The sequence below is a fragment of the Choloepus didactylus genome, chromosome 9 (assembly GCF_015220235.1).
Source record: "Choloepus didactylus isolate mChoDid1 chromosome 9, mChoDid1.pri, whole genome shotgun sequence".
NCBI classification, from domain to species: Eukaryota; Metazoa; Chordata; class Mammalia; order Pilosa; family Megalonychidae; genus Choloepus; species Choloepus didactylus.
Window position 1 is genome coordinate 21,128,360 of NC_051315.1, and position 20,414 is coordinate 21,148,773.

Sequence of the window (20,414 nt, forward strand, 5' to 3'; positions counted from 1 at the left end):
AAGTCCATACTCCGTCAGTCACCCTACACTGCATCTCATCATTTCTCAAGGTTTACATGTCAATAAAGTTTTTCTTAATTGAGTGCACAGATTTGGTTTTGTTATCACGCTGTTCCCCAATCATAACTTCCCCCTTCAGCAGGGCTGCTGTATTTCTCACAGGTGGAAAAGCAGTGCACGCTAATCACATGTGTGGCCAGGTGCCTTACAGGAAAGTAACTAGCAAAAATTCCTAAATTAGAGCATCCCTCAAGCTGGTACAGTACAGAAAACAGTGTACTGATGTTGTACTTTTCATCTTGATAAGATGGATCAGCTCCTTTAAACCCTGGCTGAGTTGGGTCTCTGTCATGAATTGAAGATACATAGAAGCCAGACACATTTCCATTTACCTTAGGTTGCTCACTAATTCCTTTAATAATGGCAAACATTTGCTGAGTGCTAATTAGGTGACAAGCATTGTTCCAAGTGTTTTATATACAGAATCTTCCTTAAGGTTCACACAGTACAATGATATAAGCATTGTTATTATCCCCATTTACAGATGCAGAATCCTAGGCACAGAGTGGTAAAATAATACACCCAACATTTCACAGTCTCTGGGAAGGCCCCAATGGAGCGGGGATCCAAATACAGGTAAACTACTTTCTGAGGAATAACTACTTTGTTGTCTCCACTCACTCTTAATCAAAGCAAGAAATTCTGCTTCACACAGGCAAATTACTGTCTTTGACAACAGAAACAAAAGCCAAACCCTAGTTCCTAGATTGTAGTAAATCTTCCCATTTGATCATTAAATGGGCACTCTAGTTGTGATGAAATATCTCTTTCCCTTCCTTTATTTGGACAGACACACGCAAAGGAAGACAATGAGTATTATACTTCACATCCAGAGAAAGCTAGAAGTCAGTTTAGGTGTTTGGGGGCTGGGTACATCACCAAAAGAAAAGCAATTACTTACACAAAGCCACTTAATCCTGTATATATTTTATCTGCACTTTAAATCTATTTCATTTTAAATCTGTCACTTGTTCTGTAAAAAAAAAAAAAAATGTATAGACTAAGGAACCATAAAAAAGTTACATAAAATTTTGAGCCTAATGACATATTGATTGTTCACACATATCTTCACTTTTGCATATTCTGCATTACTGTAAAAACTCCCACTAAAACCTGAGTTTAAATAATTATCCACTTCTCACATTACAATTGTAATCAATGTTTTATTATGAAAATTATGGCTCTCTTTAAGAATTACTTTGCTAAGTGAAGTAATCAGAACTGATATTTTATTTTCTATTCCAGTTCCCAAAATTGATTTTATATGCTAATCAGAGTATGAGAATCAGGATATAAATTTCCTAAAACAAAACAAATGGCTAATCAGATTTCAGGTTTTATGCTTTGTATGGCATTTGGTGTTTTTCAAGGCATTTTACTCTTGAGAAGACATTGCTGATTATTATATGTCAGCATTGAAGTAGGTAAAAATTTCTCCATTTTATAGACTCTCAAATATTTGATACTCAAACAATGAAGAGGTTGAGGCCTTCAACTAGAACCGGGGATAGGAAAATCACACCTCTGTCCACTAAAATCTTAGAGCTTCAAGAGAAAAGCAGTGAAATAATAACAACCATTTACTGAATGTCTTAGGTGTGCCTGGCATTAAATTCAATAAAACATAAGTTTTTTCTACTGCTTACAGTTATCTGGCTAGAGAGATATTATTATTATCATTCTTACAGTTTAGAAAACAGGCTTAAACCTGTTTAAGGGAAACTGAAATCAGATTGGGAATCTGATTTGTGCTCTATCAAACAGCTAGTCAGTGGCTGAGTTGGGAATCAAACCCAGATCTGTTGGTTCATAGGTCCATGCCTTGCCCATTCCTTTTATTTGCCAAGTGCAAAGAATTTAATGAATATGTTTTAACACAAGGATTGAGCTTCATCATGATACTGCCCTGTGGCATCAATGTCTTGGTAATGTATCAAATAAAAGTGAATGCCCTCACCTGGTGACTTGTGGAAGGTAATGCTTAAAACCACAGGTTGAAGATGAGTTAGAAGCATAAACATAAATTAATGGAGTTAAAGGTTGATCTGAAAGGGAGTACTAAATTTGGTGTAGCAAGATGGTAGGTCTAATTCCATCTCAGCTATGAACAAGCAGGGAGATTTTGACTAAGTTCCCCCATTGCTCTGGCCTGAAATCACCTCATTTGTAGAAGGAAGGGTTACTTCTCTTTTGCTCCAAGGAATGGCTGATAAGGTGGAGGCCATCTCTCAAAGAAGCAGGGTGTTGGCCTGTCTTAGGCAGACGTACAGCCCTACTGTGTCTCCCCCTGCCAGAAACACAGAGTACGCTCATTAAATATTGCTGCCCTGGTTTGTCCTCATGACCCCAGGTGTCTATTCGAAAGATGTAAGTAACATTTTAATAATAAAATACCAACAATGAAAATTGTCAGATCCTGCTGAGGCACCTGTCATAAATGTACAAAGTTCCTATGGTTGTAACTAGAACTCGGGCCTTTTTTCTTTTCACTTCTGTTTTCCATTCCTCCTCCCCCAACCCAATGTTCTGCATTTTATCATCATAAAGGATGCAAGTTTCAAATGTGTCAATATGAGGACAGTTTTTCTCTTCCACGCAGCACATACAGTCCACACTCAGCATATCTGGGTCCCCAACCTGACTCTGCATTGTTAAGCTGTACTCCTTGAACTTCACTTAAACTTCACTGGCCTTACAGCCCTCACTGGCTGGAGAACACTTGTGTCCTTGATGCCCCAACTTCAGGGCAATATTTCAGTTGAAGATTCAGGTTTATGGAAGAAATAATTGGTAAACAGGAGTTCTGCAGTAACGCTCTGTTAAATGAATGACTTACAGGAATGAGTACAAATCAGAATGATGTACAAACAGTTTTCTTTATTTTATCAATAATTAACCCTCCTTGGACAGAAGAACCATCCGTAATGAATTTCATGCTAAATAGAGAATGTATTTGTTTCAATAATTTTACCCTCAAAGTTAGTGACTTATTCTTTAGACTCTAAATAAACATTATGTTACAGGTTATACTCAGATGTCCAACCAACTGTTGGAATCAAATTTCCAAGAACTTCTGATTTTTACTATTATTAAGTAATACATGTTCTTGGAATATTTAAAAGTTATGATTCAAGGAAAAACTGAATTCATCTCGAGTTGCTGAATTTTTTCTGTTTAAATCAAATTTCTGAGTTGATTAATTTTGTTAAAAAAGTATAGCAACTTATCATCAAAGGCATTCGGTTTTTAATGCTGCAAGGTAGTGGAATGAGGTACTGCATAAAGTGATAGCAACATGCTGTTCTCTAAGGCTACCAATAAACATTTAAAGATGTGGGGGTCCCATAAAAACACACCAGTGCTTATTAATGAGAATGAAATTCCAGTGGAAAAAAATGCACACACAGTGGTTTTTTCATTACATATTGCTAATTAACCGCAGAATAAACGATGTGAGCATTTGCAGCCTAAGAAGGCCTGGATGTTACATCTCAGCTTTAGAGTGCATATCTCATTCTGAGAGATTAAATATGATTGCATTGTTGTTGACCAATATGTCTCATTCTTATGGCATTCCAACAAAAGTGGTAAACTGAGTATCAGATTCCTAAAGAATATTTAAGAAAAGTGAATCCTAATTGACTTATACAATCACAAGGCCTATAGGTAGCACTATCAAGAATAAAACCCAAGGATTCCATGTTTTGGTTTAAAATGGTTGGTTCCCACTTACCAAGAGATGGTTCTATGACACATGCTTTGTGTAAAAACAAAGCCACTGGTGATCCTGCTTTCATTCAACGCAGAGAATAAATGAAGTCACTAAAATAATCTAAATCCTTGAGATTTTGACTATCCATTTTCTGTTTCACTAGTTCCTTGGCAACAGAGAGAAACCAGAAGTTGTGTACATTTTTAAAAATGAATCTGCCAGAAGAAGCTTCTAGAAATAATGAGATGTTTATGGAACTTTTTTTCTCTTTTGATCTTTAAAAAGAACACAAGGCTAAGTCACTGAAAACAAAAAAATTTATATGAAACAGGTCCCCTGGGTTGTGAATCCATGCCCCTGAGCTATTTTTAATAAAGCATATAAACAGAGGATTGCTTTGGTCTCTAAAGGCCAAGACATTAGAAGAAGGAGGAAAACAAGATTCCATGACTTTTGACATTTGAGAATCTTTCTGTGTGGGGGGATAATTGAGTAAGTGGGCTGGACTGCTAGGAACAGAGATGCAGTAATCATACTTTAACCAAACATCCTCATATGCTCAATTGCAGCCATTAATTTAATTCCTACCCAAAAAGATGGCCTGCTTGATACCAATGGGAGGAAATAATTAAGAAAATATACAGCCAGAGTGAAAAAGGTAGGCTGTCTTTTGACAAGGTGATTCTTCAGTGTCAAATTAGCAACTGATAAAGTGCTAAATGTGTTACCTTTGGGAGAAGAATAGCTAGTTATTTAAAATACTAATCTCACTTTATTTTTACACTGCCTTTCACTGATACTTGCCCTTTCTGACCCATCCCTTAAGGAGACCATGTATTTTATAGAAAGCAAATAAAAGAATGTCTAAATAAACCAACTACAATTCTAGAAACTGTGGCATGGCTTTTGGTTTTAAATGTATGGTTTCAAAAGCATATCCATCACCCATTGCGAACTGGTTTGGTTATTTTATTTCTCTGGTGTTAGAAATCCAATTCCCACCCCCATACCCTGCATGTCTTTTTACTGAAGACCCCAAAATACATGCCTCTTGGTCATCTCATTTTTAAGTTTTTAAATTATACCAGCTGACACAGATATGAAGGATGGTTTTTAGTTAAGCAAAAGGGAAGGCATTTGAGAATTAACTGAGATCATAGCAATAAAAAATTATGGACAATTACCTGGAGTTAACAAGCAATTTTTTTTTTCTAACTTGGAGGTAAATTTTTTCTGTTGAGGATAACTTTACTTTAGGGATGAAAACAGCTCTTGCTCTTTATAACATGAAGAATGTTTAAAGAACTCATTTCCCCTCAAAAGTTCTCTCCTCTGACCAAGCTAAGTCTCAGTAAAAGAAATCATTGTATTTTAAACATTGGAAGTCTCAGCCTTCTTTTTTTCCTCCTCCCTACGATTCCACAAATATTTATTAAGGCCTTATCATGCGTTAAAGTGGATACTATGAAACTGCCAACAATCAATTGTTTTTGACCTAGAAAAATGGCTTTGTGTATCCCTTGACAGAATATGGGAGAAAGGGGAGACAAGCAGATGCAATCCCTGTGGTCAAAGATCTTTACAATCTAGTGGACAAACCTAGAAAGAGGTAACAAATGGCCCAGAACAATAAACCTTAATACATTTTACTTGAGTGACATAAACTAGTAAATATAGGAACAGTTCAGAGATGATGACAATCCTTACTGCTAGTGTAGAGACAGGGATTTCTTCTGGATGGATGGGATGAATCTGGACCTTAAAAATACATTTGGGAAAAGAGAAGGCATTCTCACACCTAAGAAATTCCATTTCACATGCCTTACTGCACCACTTATTTTCTTCGCTAGCTCACGTCCTCAGGGGTATCACTGCTTCCAGACTGCCCAAGGTACATTGGTAAAATGTTTTACTTAAGTACTATTCCATGTCGCTTGTTTCATCCAAACCACTCTGGGTATTCACAGGTCTTTCCAATCAGATTTACATTTACGGGCTTTATTCACCATTGTCAATTCCAATAACCTCCATCCACCTCTGAATGCACTTAAAGCTAATGTAATCCTCATCAAGTTCAACAACCATGTTTATTTGCCCCATGGAAGAAGCATTCATTAGTCTCTCTATACAACTATAAATATGTCAGAATGTAACAATGTAAGAGATGACAGACTGGGTCAGACCCAGAACCTCTCTCTGACTTGTCACTCTGGCAGTGGGCAGTAGTTCTCATTTTTTTTCTGCATGCAGCAAACAGAAGGATATGGCTCACTCCCTTCACTATTAATCACTTCTTCTGGCAGTTCTTGTAAAGGTTGTGGGGCGGGTCTCTCTTTCCTGGAGGAACAGAGCAGATGCTCCAGTAGGGATATAAAAAATGACCTCTGGTGATTTTGATATTCTTATCCCTCCCATCCTCAGGTACACACTGAAAATTACTACCCTAGAGTACTTGTGTTCCTTCTCAACATTAGGCACAATAAGTGCCATACCAACTTCCCTTAATAACCCATTATCAGTCTATCCCTAAAAGTTTACCTGAATAATTTTAAATAATTGCAAAGTTATTTATATCTCACAACCCTGTGGTTCAAATGCCCTTCCAAAACTTACCAATCGTTGCATAAAGTAGCACAGAATCCATCACACTTAACCTTACTAGACCATAATGATCTCTTTACCTGTGTGTCTCCCCAACGGTGGCCTCCTCTGTGTCATTTTTGTCTTTACATTTCCAGCACCCGGGACAGAGCCTGAAACAGAGCGTTGGGTTGCACCACATGAAATTGCCACTTTTGCCACTCAAACATGTTGCATTTTGGAAATAGGGCCAGATAAGCATTCATTGAGCTGTGTGAGATTAAAAGTTAATGGATCTCCAGCAATGCTCATATTTCTGTTGTTGACTAAGGCAAACTGTGTTAGTATAGATATGTTTGGTCTGGATAGCCTCTCCAGAAAACAGTTCCAGAGTCATGGTCTGAAGTAGTCTGGGAATATGGCAGCTGCCCCCTCACAGATGGAATGTGTGGTGGAATGATGGTCATCGGACAGGGCTGCTGCTTCAGACAGCACCATGAGGAGAGCTTGTGAAGGGAAGTATGTAAACAAGCCCTGCCCCACTGCAAGAGGCAGCAGGGTCACTGTACGGTAGCATGGGTGTCACTGTGCTAGATATTACTAAGTAACAAACCTGGCTAATAAAACTCAATTACAGCGTGCTCATTGGAAGACCTGAGTCACTTTGGCAAATGTAAGATTGTGTGCATTTGTGTAAGCTCTGAGAAAATACAATCTGTTTCCTTACGGAAATATCTGAAGCTCTAATGTTGCAATAGCCTGGTTACTGCTGCAGCCCCTGCCCCTAAAATAACTTGAATCAAACGGTGGTCATCGTCTATGAAACAAAACATTTAGCTTCATGATATATGAAGTCATATATGTTCACAGATTTACAACCTACATAGAGAAAAAAGGCTGGAAGGAAACATACCCAAATGTAGTGGTGCTACAGATACCATATTTTTCTCTTTATGCTTTTTGGTACTTTTCCCAGGATTCTACTATGTACTTATACTCCTTTTTTAAAAAAATTAGTTATCAAGTATATATGTCCCACAATTCTATTAAAAATGAAATTTGCACAGTCCTGAACACATCCACGTACTTTGGCTGCAATCCTTCTTTCTTCCTGCCCTCCCCTATTAACTGTGGAGGCCTGTCTGATGGTGTATCTCTGTGAGCTCCTTTGAAGAATTTACCCAACTCTTAGCAGCCACCTTTCTCTGACAATTGCTTCCTCACCCACAAGGCTAGACTATGGCAGCCATATTTCAACAGCACAGCTCTGCTTGGTGACCCAGTCAGACAGACCAGGAGAGGACAGCTCCCTTCTCTTGGGAATTTGAATTTGGGTTGGAAATTATATGTAATTTGGGATGTTTTCTTGAACTGAAGTGACAAACCTTGGGCTGTGTGGCAGCCATTCTGTGAGAATGGTGAAAGTCAGCAGCAGGGAAGAAAGGGACAGGAGACCAGACAGGGATAGCTGTCTCATTTCTATCCCTGTTTCAAACGTGTGCAGTTATCCCAATATGCTAAAATCCTTTGTTCTGTAGATACTGCTTAGTTGGTTTCTCTCTCCTGGACCAAGATAACCTCCCCTGTCTTCCTCCTTTCACTTTCTATTTCCATTGTTTATTAATAAACAATTTATTCTAAGTTTCAAATAGGTGACTTTTAGAATATAACAGCAGGGGTTTATTCTATCTAGGTATCTATCTATTATCTATCAAGTTGTATTTGGAGATGATTATTTAGAAATGTTTCAAACAGTATTGATTTCTGTCCACTTATTTTATCCATCTATGCAGTTAACAAAATACAAAATCTGCATTTCTTCTTTGTTCTTGGAGACTTTGAAGAAAAATGGTACAGCAGTATTGTGCCAGTATCACCCCCCTTCCTTACGCACTCGAATCACTCTACCAGCGCCACTGCCAGTGCTACAAACCCATACATCATAAGGCAGCATGTGTGCTAATGGTTATGAGAAATACAGGGTAGAAGTTGAGACTAGCTCAAAGCAAGTGAACCTCTTCCTCTCCATGCCTCCTGCCACCCCCAGGCTATAGAAAACAAAGCAGACAACATTCTGCTGCTGATGGTTGATGAAGGGAGAGTTCAATATCTGGCAAAGGTGACCTATCAGAACTGCAAACTTCTGCCCAGTTGGGCTGGATTTATGAGAAATAAGAAGACACATAACAAAAGAAGAGATGAAGTTTAGAAAATTTCTGAAGACATGCAAGCAAATAAGAAAAAAAAAAAAAAATTGGTAAATACCCAAACATTTCTTGCTAGAACTCTTCCAGTATGTATGGGGGTTTCTCTCCTGTGCTGAGTACTATAAAAATTGTCCTCCCAAAATAACCCTTAAGTACATTTTTTTTTTTCAAAAGCAGATTATTTTGAGCACACATCCTTCTCTGCCTCTCCCCCATTAACAGTCTAAAAATGTCATGTCAACTCTTTCCCTTTCACTGCTGTGTTTCCACCAAAAACAAAACAAAACAAAACAGAGAGAGATTCTACTTGTGTGTACATTGTATATTCAAATCCCTGTTACCTGGAGCCTTTGCTTTTGGGGAAGTTTTATTTCGTTTCCCTAGAAAGAAGAGATGATAATAGCTTGATGAAAGCATTTGCTTTTCCCAGCCACTAGGAAGACGAGAGCTTGCAGTGAACAGGAGGGAAGCACATGTTTGAAGAGGTGGCCTGATGCCCTTCCCTTGTCCTGCTCTGTACAGCAGCAGCCTCTGGCTGGCCTGGTTCACCCTGGTCTCCCAAGTCCCCGACTAGGCCCTGTGCTCCTGGGTGAAGGGCCAGTGCTCCCGTCTCCTTCGGATCCTCCAGTACTTCTTCCATGAAGTGCACTCAATAAGATGCATTCCACCCGGGGGGAAAGTGAACAGTTCAGCTTCCTAATGAGAAAGGACAGTTTTAAAAAAATCTTTTCTTTCTCTAACACTGCAAGATGGCTATTCTTATCATTCTTGTTTGTTTGTTTATAAAACGTGTTTGTTTATAACAGAAACTTGTCTCTCCCACTCCCAAACTACTCACAGTTGAATAGGCATCTAGGGATCTTCTTGGTAGGACCTCTCAGGCAACATAAGGAAATGGGGTGTCCAGAGCAGCCTGTTGCCTTTATAGCTAAAGTATTTCTTGAATCAGCTCACTTTTTTCCACTTCCTTCATATGACTTCACTGCGACTTGCCCTCAACTCCTGGTTGGTCTACAGAACTATCCTCCTCTCCCAATTCTTCATCCCCATCTGCCCCACTTACTATCTGTTCTCAGCAACCACAGTGAGCTTTAAAAGAAAACAAAACGAAACTTTCTATTTTAAAATACTTTTAGTAGCACAAGAAGTTGCAAAAACAGAACAGAGTGTTCCCTGTACCCTTCACTCAGCTTCCCCAATAGCAACATTTTATATGACCATAGTGCATTATCAGAACAAGGACTCGGGTGTTGGTCCATTACTATTATCTAAACTCCAACTGATCTCCTTTAAAAAAGCTGATCTGATCATGCCAACCCTCCCTCTTCTACTAAAACACGTTAATGTTTTCCCCATCGCTCTTAGAATAAGGACTAAAATCCTTACCCTGGTCCGGTATGGCCATCATTCTGCTTTGGCCAGGACAGTCCTGCTTTCCCCCAGTTGCCTGGAGAACGATCCCATTTAGCATTCTAGCAGCCTCAGAGTGTGGTGGTTTGGATGATAACTTGGCCACTCCACCTACGAGTTCTCTACGGATCTTTTCCATCTCTAGCTTCATTTTGACCACTCCACTTCTTGCTCCCGGTGTGAGGCAGCCCTTCTCTTAAATTCCCTGCATGGGCAACGTTTCCTCCTGCCACAGGAACCTCCATATGTTTTCTTTGCCTGGAACACTCCTTCTTTGCCTGTTTAATTCCTACCTGTCTTAGCTCACTCAGCAACCTCATCACTCTTTCCCCAGGCTAATGTCCTCACAACTCCCTGAACTGCTCCTTTAAATCGCTTATCACAGTTATCACTTTATATTAGCTTCTATAAATAGAGAGTAAGCTCTAAGAAGGTAGGGGGCATATTTGTGTTTGCCCAACACTGTGTCCTCAGAATCAGCATGGTGCTTGCTATGCATAGTAGATTAATCAATTAACAGTTACTGACTGGATGGGATAAAAGCTCAGCTGACAGATTCATAACAACAAAAGCAAAGTGGTTAATAGCTTCAAGAGAAAGAAAGAGTAGAAAGCACCTGGCTGTAGATGCTTCAGCATCTGTAGACGCTGCTTCTGTGGGTTGTGTGGAGCTTGGAGTAGAACGATTTATTTAAGAACCTGACTTTGGAGTCAGCCGGCCCAAGCTTGACACCTGGTACCAGTTAACTGAGGAAATTTAGGCCAGGAATTTAACTTCTCTGACCCTTAATTTTTTTCATCTGTAAATAATAGTAGCAGCAATAATAATCATGTTATCTATTTTATAAGGTTTTTGTGAAGGGTGAATGAAAAAATATACAGTGCATCACTGAGTGAATGTTAGTTCTTGTTATTTGACTAAGTTGTTTCAAACATACCCTTTTCCCCATGTATAGGATGATTTCTTGTTTCATAAGGACACACAGAGGGTTTACTGCTCTTTACCTGGAGACTGAGTCCAGCATGGCCACACCTCCTGCAGCCTTTCCCATCTCAAACCTGCCATGTGCCCTTGAAGTGACAAACACAACCTCACCGCCTACCTTGGCTCCTCTTTTTCACTCACACCCCATGGATAATCCAAGTCCCCTACTCCCCATTGCCTCCACTGAAACCACTCGGATCCCCCTGTACCGTGGCGACCACTCCCATATGGCCTCCCTGCCTCTGCTCTTGGCCTTCAGTTAATTCTCCACAGACCACCCAGTGTGACCCTGTTAAACTGTAAGTCACATCATGTCACTTGCATGCTTAAATCCCTCGGAGGCTGCCCCTGCCCCATGGAGTAAAATGCAATGTCCTTCAGGGGTGGCTGGCAGGGCTCTGCAGTCAGCCTCTTCTCTCAAATACCCACTAGCTCACCTTCTCCCTCCTTCAGACAGCCCCTCAAAAGTGAGCCTTCCCTGATCACCCTACTTGAAATCCCAATCCCAACACTCACTGGCACCTCACCCCTCAGCTATTATCTCACCATAGTACTCACTGCCTTTCATACATTTTACTTGCCTTCTTTATAATCTGTTTCCCCTACTAGAATGTAAGCTCCTTGGGGGCAGGGTTTATTTTCTGTTCTGATCCTGCTGTTTCCTGGCATCTAGTACAGTGCCTGGCATAGATTAGGTGCTCAGCAAGTATATCTTGAATGAATACATGAATCAATGAGTGAATGAAGCACCACTGCTCACAGAACCAGAGCCATCCTATAGACACAATTTAGCCTAAGTTCTAAGGCACAGGCTACAGCGAAACCTTCGGTCCAGAGTTTCTTGGGTAAAGGCAGCAGAAGAGGAGAAAGGATCAGCCAGGGTATACCAAAGTAAAATCTGATGCACGGCCTCCCAAGAGGCAGGCTAAGTCAGACTTGGCAGTGACATTGGTATGTCTTGGTTGAGGAATTGCCAGCCTCACTTCTTTGAGGCTGCTGCTTGTAAAAATGGGGGTAGGTACTCTGTGTGCTGAGAATATAAAGAAGAGCATGTGTTCACATTCAGAGAATGATATTATCAGGCTGGCCTACCAGCCAGTGATTTATATGGACTGCCTAAACTCAGGGAGATGGCTGCCAGAGAACATGTACCAGAAATCCCACTGGCTTGGGGGCCAAAATGAGGCAGTTTTTATACTAGCCAAATTCGTTTCCCATTGTCAGTTTGAATGAAATTTCCAGAAGAACATATGCTGAGAAACTGGCTCAGCATCCATTGTCCAGATGCTGGTGAAACAGAAGCCAAAAAGGAACATTTAAAGTCAGCTTCTTCCCTTCTCATTCTGCTTTTTGCCAAACAAGCGAGCTTGTCTTATTAGAAGCTGAGGACGCCATGAAGGCTCTGGGTGGATGGACCCTGAAAGAATCTTTGGGCAGTATTCAAGTGGATTTGGCCTGAGCAGCTGACACTGGATTTTCAATTATAATATGTTTCTTTGCAAACTCAAGGGAAGGGAACATTGATAAGAAAACCTAGCACATTAGTATTCAGATCTTGAAAAACAGATCTGCAAAACGAAAGCCTGAATTATGTGCTACTGTCACTAAAAGGCATGAAGCAGTTGGGGAAGGGAAAGCTGGATTATTATTATATAATATCTATGAGAGAAGGTATTTTCGCAGTTTTTTTTAAGGCTAGAAGGCACCTTACAGACCCTCTGGTCCTGGTTTCCTGTATCAATCTCTTCCCTGGACTTGTGAGCATCATTCTCTCAAAAAGTTGCCCAGACAGGGTAACCTCAGGGCATTTGCTGAGAGGGTCCTCACACCTCACGGACTCCCAGTTGCTCATCCGTACACAGTTCAGAGTATAACACGTCCACAGGCTCCTCTGTTGCTTGTGGAGACTCCCTTGCCACCCAGGGACTTCGATTCCCTTTTTGGTTCTTGGCCACCCACTCCCTGATGTTCTCATTACACACCAGGATAGATTAAGCAACCAAAACCCCAGCAATCATGGCCTGGGGAATTCTGATCTGTTGGTCTGATACACCAAATAGGGAAGAAAGTTCTATAGAGGATCATTGAATTGTTCCAGATTGCCCAGCTTATTGACAACGAAAGCAATTCTACATCGCCAACTTTCTGATTCCTGAAAAGAGAATAATACCTCCTCCAAAAATCTGAGGATAGGTAAAATAAACTGATGTCTACTTTTTTCTATTTTCCTTGCAAGACTCTAACTTCTAAAATATTCACACATTACAGATATTCAGGGAAACATGTCCTATAATCTTAGAAAACAATGCTTTGTTGAAAGAGCTCCCAAGTATTTCAGGCAGGCAATACAATGCCCTAAAAGGCTATTTTATATTGCCGCAATCATCAACTAGACATATTCTAACAAGTTTTTATACACTGTCATCATCTTAGTTGAAAACTAAAGCAATTTTGGAGTGGTTAACATGATGTGGAGTAAAATATTTACAGTTCTTATTATTTGTACTTAAAATAATTGAGGCCTTCACATCAAATCAAAAATTAAAATTTAATAGCTCATTGACCTTTATGTTTATAACTCCTAAAATAGCAGATAAGTGAAAACATATTCTACTCGCATGAGATCACAATATTTTTGTAGCTTAAATTTTCTCTGTCTCAGTTTGGTAATAGCCTGATGTTTACATGAGTGATTATGAGGCTATCTTCAACTATTGCCCATTGCCCTAAAGACAATGTTTACAGCCTAACTGGGATAATTGTATTCTCCTATTAAAAATCACTCCTTCAGGGCTAGTTATTGTTGAGTATAAATGTGCCACTTTATATGCAAATAAAAATGTACTGAGATTTGAATAAAAATCTGCATATATCTACTGACAGATCATCTTATTATGATTCATATTAACAGACAGAACTCAAGATCTAAAATGTTAATATCCCACACAAGAGAAAATTCTTTCCTTGAATTTTTGTTTTCAAAATATTGATATCCAGCTGGAAATATTTTATTTCCTCATTAGTTACAGCAGATTTGGTGTTTGCAGTCTGAGTTGTATTTTGAGTCAAAAGATTTTACAGTGTTTGGGATTACTTATTGCAAACATTTTTTCTGGCTTTCACTCCTCTTCAATCCTTTTCATATATACCTGGAAAATGCTCCCACAAACCTGGAGAAATCAACTTCTCAGATACTTCACTGCAAAAGACACCTCAGAATCCAGTTTTCCTAAGAAGCCTGCTTGAAGATTCAAGGTGGCAAAGCAGAGAGCTTCCAACACCTTGTGCATGGTATCTAATCATTTTCCTTCACATATGTGCATTTTCTTTCCTTTAATCTATCTTCTTTGAATTAAATCCTTGTGCAAAAGTACCACTGCAAAAGCCATGATTCTGAAATGGTTTTTCATGAAAAAGTAAACCTGGGTGTTGCATTTGTATCAACCACCTCTCATGGGACTGTGCAACAACTATTCAAAAAAAAACACATTCTGCATATTTGGTCCTGTCCCTATAGAGTTAAAAATAGAAGGTCTGAAGTGGTTATTTAAAGGAAGAACAGAGTAAGTTACTTAATTGCCCTTTTTCACCACTTTTCCTACAGTTTTACTGTCCCTGCCTAGGCGCATCTTCAGTGGTGCGAAGGTTGAAGATTGAACTCTGGCTCTCTGGCCAATCCATCTAACTCCCTGGCAGTTAAGAATTATATCGCTGAATGGGAGAGATGGAGGACAAGATCCAACTGGGGACATCTAAGGACCATATCACCAAATCAAGAAAGAGTTGCGCATTTGGGAATTCAATTGGTTCTACTGAAATGTGAAGAAAACCCTACACCCTGCAAAGTAGAAAGTAAGTCATCCAAGAGTCAAACTAAACATTTAAATTTCTTGAGATATTCCTAAAAATTTACAATAGGAAGTCTGGATAGTATACCTTCTAATTAGGACTTAGGAGTAATAACACATGTAAGGACGTCTTAACTTGCTGTGCCAGTTTGAGTGTATTGTGTCCCCCAAATGCCATTATCTTTATAGTCTTGTGTGGGGCAGAAGTTTTGGTGTTGGTTAGATTTGCTTGGAGTGTGCCCCACCCAGCTGTGGGAGATAATTTTGATGAGATGTTCCCATGGAGGCGTGGCCCCGCCCATTCGGGGTGGGCCTTGATCGGTGGAGCTATATAAATGAGCTAACTTGGGGGGAGAAAGGAGAGTGCAGCTGGGAGTGATGTTTTGAAGAGAAGCAAGCTTGCTAGAAAGGAATGTCCTGGGAGAAAGCCGTTTTGAGGCCAGAGCTTTGGAGCAGACGCCAGCTGCCTTCCTAGCTAACAGAGGTTTTCCGGACACCACTGGCCATCCTCCGGTGAAGATACCCGATTGCTGAGGTGTTACCTTGGATGCTTTGTGGCCTTAAGACTGTAATTGTTTAGTGAAATAAACCCCCGTTTTATAAAAGCCTATCCATGTCTGGTGTTTTGCATTATGCAACATTAGCAAACTAGGACACTTGCCTTATAATGAAAAAGTTGGGGAGGCTTTAAAATATTTTCTGGGGGACTCAGAGAGCCATGCTTATTGACAACATTCCTACTTCTCAAGGAATTCAATGACTCCTAGTGGACAGTTGGAAAACGCCATGGAACCAAGATTCGTGATCAACCTGAAAAGCAGTGAGACTTGGATAAATGGCATTCTGAGGTATATTTGCATTAATTCTCAAAAGACAAATACATTCATTTGATTAAGGTCTGTCATCCCTGATAGATTATAATTTCCATAAGGGCAAGATTCATGTCTGTTTTTCACATCACTACTTGAATAAAAATCTGCATATATCTACTGACAGATCATCTTATTATGATTCATATTACAGACAGAACTTCTCAAGATCTAAAATGTTAATATCCCACACAACAAGAGAAAATTCTTTCCTTGAATTTTCCCTGTCACATAGTAGGCCCTCAAAACTGTTTGATGGATGCACAGATGGCTGAATAATGAATGAATGAATTTTATCCTGTTTCTTGAAAACTCTTCCAAAACTGTAGTCCCCGAACATTTATTCAGTTAGTTGGGTGATACACACACACACACACACACACTTTCTTCTTATAGCTTTTAACTAGAATAAATTCTTATATACCCATAATCATTTAGATGTTCTGCTTGAATGCAAAGAAATGGGCTAAGTCAGTCCTAAAAATTAGAATAGTTTCTTTAATGTAACTTTAACCAATTTAATTAACATTTTCATGTTAATAGGACATAGCTAAGATCACCCTCAAAATAATGAATTTGAGTAAAAATCTTCATGGATAAAGAGGGCAGAAAAGACTTGCATGGAGCTTGTACTTATCCCCTGGTATTCAGAACTAAGGGGATGAATCAGTGGAAAGTTTTGTACTTCCGAGGTAACCTCTTTTATCAATCTCCTTGTTTTTAATCATGGCCCCCTGTGCCAGTCTGAAACTGTTAGGGACCCCAGAAGAACCATGATCTTTTAATTCAATCTTGTTGGGGAGAAACTTTTGATTGAGTGTTTCCACGGAGGTATAACCCACCCAGCTGTGGGTGAGACCTTTGATTAAATTATTTCCATGGAGTTGTGACCATGCCCACTCCAGGTGGGTCTTAATTAGATCACTGGAGTTCTTTAAAAGAGTTTATGGACAGGAGAAGCTCAGAGAAGTGAAGAGAGACATTTTGGAGAGCAGCTAGGATATGTAATCCAGAGTTTGCCCCTGGGAGAAGCTAAGAGCTGACACAGACCCAGACACTTGGAGAAGCTGGGAAACGCTGATAGAAGAATGTTTGGAGATGAAGCCTACAGTTTGCCCGGAAAAGCTAAGAGAGGACCCCCCAGACACTTAGAGAGAAATGTCCTGGGAGAAAAAGCAAGGATGCACAGAAGCTGAGAGAGAAAAGCTAAGAGAGACAGAAACCCAGAGACATTTTGGAGAAAGCCATTTTGAACTGCAACCTGGGAGCAAAGGACCAGCAGACGCCAGCCACGTGCCTTCCTAGCAGACGGAGATGTTCTGGACGCCACTGGCTTTCCTTCAGTGAAGGTATCCTCTTGCTGAGCCTAAGGCTGGACATTTTTATGGCCTTAGATCTGTAAATTTATAACCTAATAAATATCCTTTATAAAAGCCAATCCATTTCTGGTATTTTGCTAAATGGCAGCTTTAGCAAACCAGAACACCTCCTAATTCCATCCTCTAAAATAAAGTTTGAGTTTATTGAAACTGCAAATCTGGTCATGTCACTTCTTTGCTTAAAACATTTCAACAGCTCCCCACTGATTTTAAGGGCAACTTCTTTTGGTCTTTTTCTTGGCACAAAAAGCCTGGCCTGAACTGTGTCCCATTCAGTGTGCTTTTCTAAACACCCCTTGCTTTTAGCTATATGCTCCGTCAATGCCAAGGAGCTAATAACCACCTGATTGAACCCTCCACACCTTTGCTTACGCCATTTCCTTTGCCTGGAATTCCCTCCCCACCTCCCTTCACCTTGTTGACACTTTCTTTCTTTAAGACTTATCAAGTCTTCTCTAGGAGACATTTGATTGTGCCCCTCTGCTATGGTCCAGGATAAGCCCAAACACAGCTGCCTCTCAGTGCTGGCTATACTACATTGAAATTAGCTTTTTATTGTCTGTATATGTCTGCTTCTTACTGTAGATTGTAAGCAGTCCCACTGCACTATTTCTTAGTCATCTTTATACTTCCAGCACCCATTTGGAAATTAGAGTCAGTAACAACCTAATCAGCATGTGTTGAACCAAGTTGAAGATGTAATGTTATCTTGCTCCTGTACCCTTCTACATCACGTGGACTCTCAATGTCCTGCTGTGATTGGGGAGTTTCCCCAAATTATTACCTCCATTTCTGATATGAATTGCTCAACTAAACTACTAACATCCTGCAAGATTATATGGCAGCAACACCTCTTTATAATGGCTGGTAACAGAAGTTAGATTGCTGACACTGATCAATTAGGAAATAATATATTGGGAGACCCAGGTGAAAAACCCTCCCCAGGCATGAGTTAGCTCTGTATGCTAACATTTGCAAGAAATAATTCTTTAAATTGCAAGGAATGTTCTGAGTTAAAGCATCTTAGTTATGTTTAGTAGCACTTAAATCTGATACTATTTGCATATTTGGAGTAATTCTGCCTTTTTTTTTTTTTTAATTTAGGAGCTCAAGCAGGGTTTTTAAATTCAAAAAAGTAATTATAAAAGCACTTCTTTGTTTCAATCTTGCATGTCAACTTCTTTCCTGGAGAGACTGTCTTATACTTGTTATAAACTCAGAAAAATATGATTTATAATAGAAGTTCTGACATTCCTTTAACAATGGTGGTGCTAGCAGGTACCTTGGCATTATCAGTAGATACCGCGCCTCCCAGTCTCCAATTTCCAGATAATGCAGTAACTTAATCAGTGCTCTCCAAAGCACAAAAGCAGGCAATCTTTCCTGTCCTTTGTGCATTTTTCACCTCTTAGAACTGTCCCCCTTCAATCATCCCGTGTGTCACCTACCCCCACATGTCTCACCCTCTATCCCTATTCTTTACAATTTCTTCTGGGCTTAGTTTTGTTATTGCACCAAAATCATATGCATAATTATGTGAGGTTGCTATGGAGATTTTTTGTGATTTGTCATGAGGAAAATCAATTGTATTTGAGATAATTCTGCACACTAATGACTCAAGAATCCATTTTTCCCCCTTATTTTCTCTGGGATTATAACCAACTGCATATATTTGAATATGTATAAGCAAAATTCATTTTATAAATAACATAACCAGAAAAGTTATTGAATTCACCACTAAGATGAAGCACTTTTGTACAGCCAGTTCAATTTCTCAAGATTCAGAAAGAACTTCTAACAAGGTTCGTTTTTGAATATCAGCTGAACTCTCGCCTATGCCCTTCAGGAAAAGACTCAAAAGTTGTTCTTCTACAGTCACATTTTTTAAACTTCTATCACTAATTCTAAGATACATATTTTGGCTATGTCATCACTTCGAAAATGTAATTTTGGAGAATGTTCTAAGCTACTGTGCAAAATGGAGGGCAGATAAAACAACCTTAATGAAACACATGTATCTGTCCCTTTATGGCACAGACTTCTTGAGGGTGGGGCTAACGGTGAAATCGATTATTTAAATTAGTGAAAAGCAATTCAGACTAAAAAGTGTGAACTGAATAACAGAACTCAAATTTTACCACCCAAAAATGTCATGATATTATTTCTTTCTTGCCTGACCTCCCCACTGCCAGCCTAGGATGGGGAAAAACCTGAGCTATTTCCCTGATTTTCCTTAGACAACTGCTACAGATCTCCTTTTTGGCCCCCAGATTAGAAAAGCTGATTTAAGGATCATGACTGACTTGGGGGGAGAAATATTTCTCAAGTCCAGTGTAGAAGGAACAGCATGGCAATGAGTCCAGCAATTTGCCATCAGGAGAGAATCCATATAGAAGTCAGAGAAACCAAATCAAATCAAAGGCAGGACAACTCAAGAAGCAATTCCTAGGTAGCACTTCACCTGAAAACACAACCAATTTGCCAATTTCCCAAACAACCAATTCTGGAAAGCGTGTATGGTTTTTGCTCCGAATAATTTGATACCCTGGGCATTAAGAGAGAAAGGCAGTAGAACAGAGATGAGCTGGAGGGTGAACAGAGCTGGGGGTACTGAGTGGGATGATCTGGAACAGAAAAATCACGGTCAAGGTTGGCGCTCTCTTTTTAAAGGTAGAGCTGAGAGTATTATTTGGTACAAGTCAAGTCTGGTAACCAATCCTTAAAAGACTGTGGTATAGAGGAGAAAGCACAGAAAAGAGTGAGGGAAAAGGGGGGGGGGGTGATAAACAGAATGAAAGTGCCTTCTCCCCATCCATAGCCAAGGAAGTCCTCATAAAGGAGTTTAGCAAAGAAGAGGATTGCACGTCAGGGATCCTGGAGGAATTTCAGGTAGATGGTAAGGGACTACCGTTCAGTCCAGTACCAAGCAAGGCTGGACAGCCTGAAGCCTGAGTATTGTCTACACTGGGCATGCAAGTTAGGGTCTGAAAAGTACGAGAGGAGGTGATGGCCCTTGAAGGAATATTCTCCATGCCCCATTGATAAGAGATGGGGAGGTGTCATTAGAAAACAATGGAAGATCATTCAGGAAGGAAAACAGAAGAAAAAGTTTGTAAGAATGTAAAAGTAAAATAAACCCATCCATAAAAGGTAGGTGAGTGGAAGACCATGGCAAAAGGAGAAAAGAGACTCATCTCAGCAACTAAATCAATAAAGGGGTGTGCCAGTTTAGATATATTATGTCCCCCAAAATGCCATTATCTTTGATGCAATTTTGTGGAGGCAGACGTATTAGTGTTGATTAGGTTGGAATCGTTGATTGAGTGTTTCCACAGAGATGTGTCTCAATCAACTGTTGAGATTTT

General features: G+C 39.7%; 1 protein-coding gene across 10 annotated transcripts in view; it reads right to left on the bottom strand.

Annotated features, from left to right (window-relative positions):
- NCKAP5 (NCK associated protein 5) overlaps nucleotides 1–20,414 on the bottom strand; it is a 1,340,286-nt gene that overhangs the window by 673,299 nt on the left and 646,573 nt on the right. Inside the window, exon 1 of one of the 10 annotated variants that reach the window (XM_037850403.1) lies at nucleotides 9,398–9,556. The exons of 8 other annotated variants lie outside the window; for them this stretch is intronic. The gene's annotated coding sequence lies outside the window, so the exon portion shown is untranslated. Of the gene's footprint in view, nucleotides 1–8,900; nucleotides 8,944–9,397; nucleotides 9,557–20,414 lie in introns of those variants that run through there. One more of the 10 variants, XM_037850405.1, reaches the window with a different exon arrangement.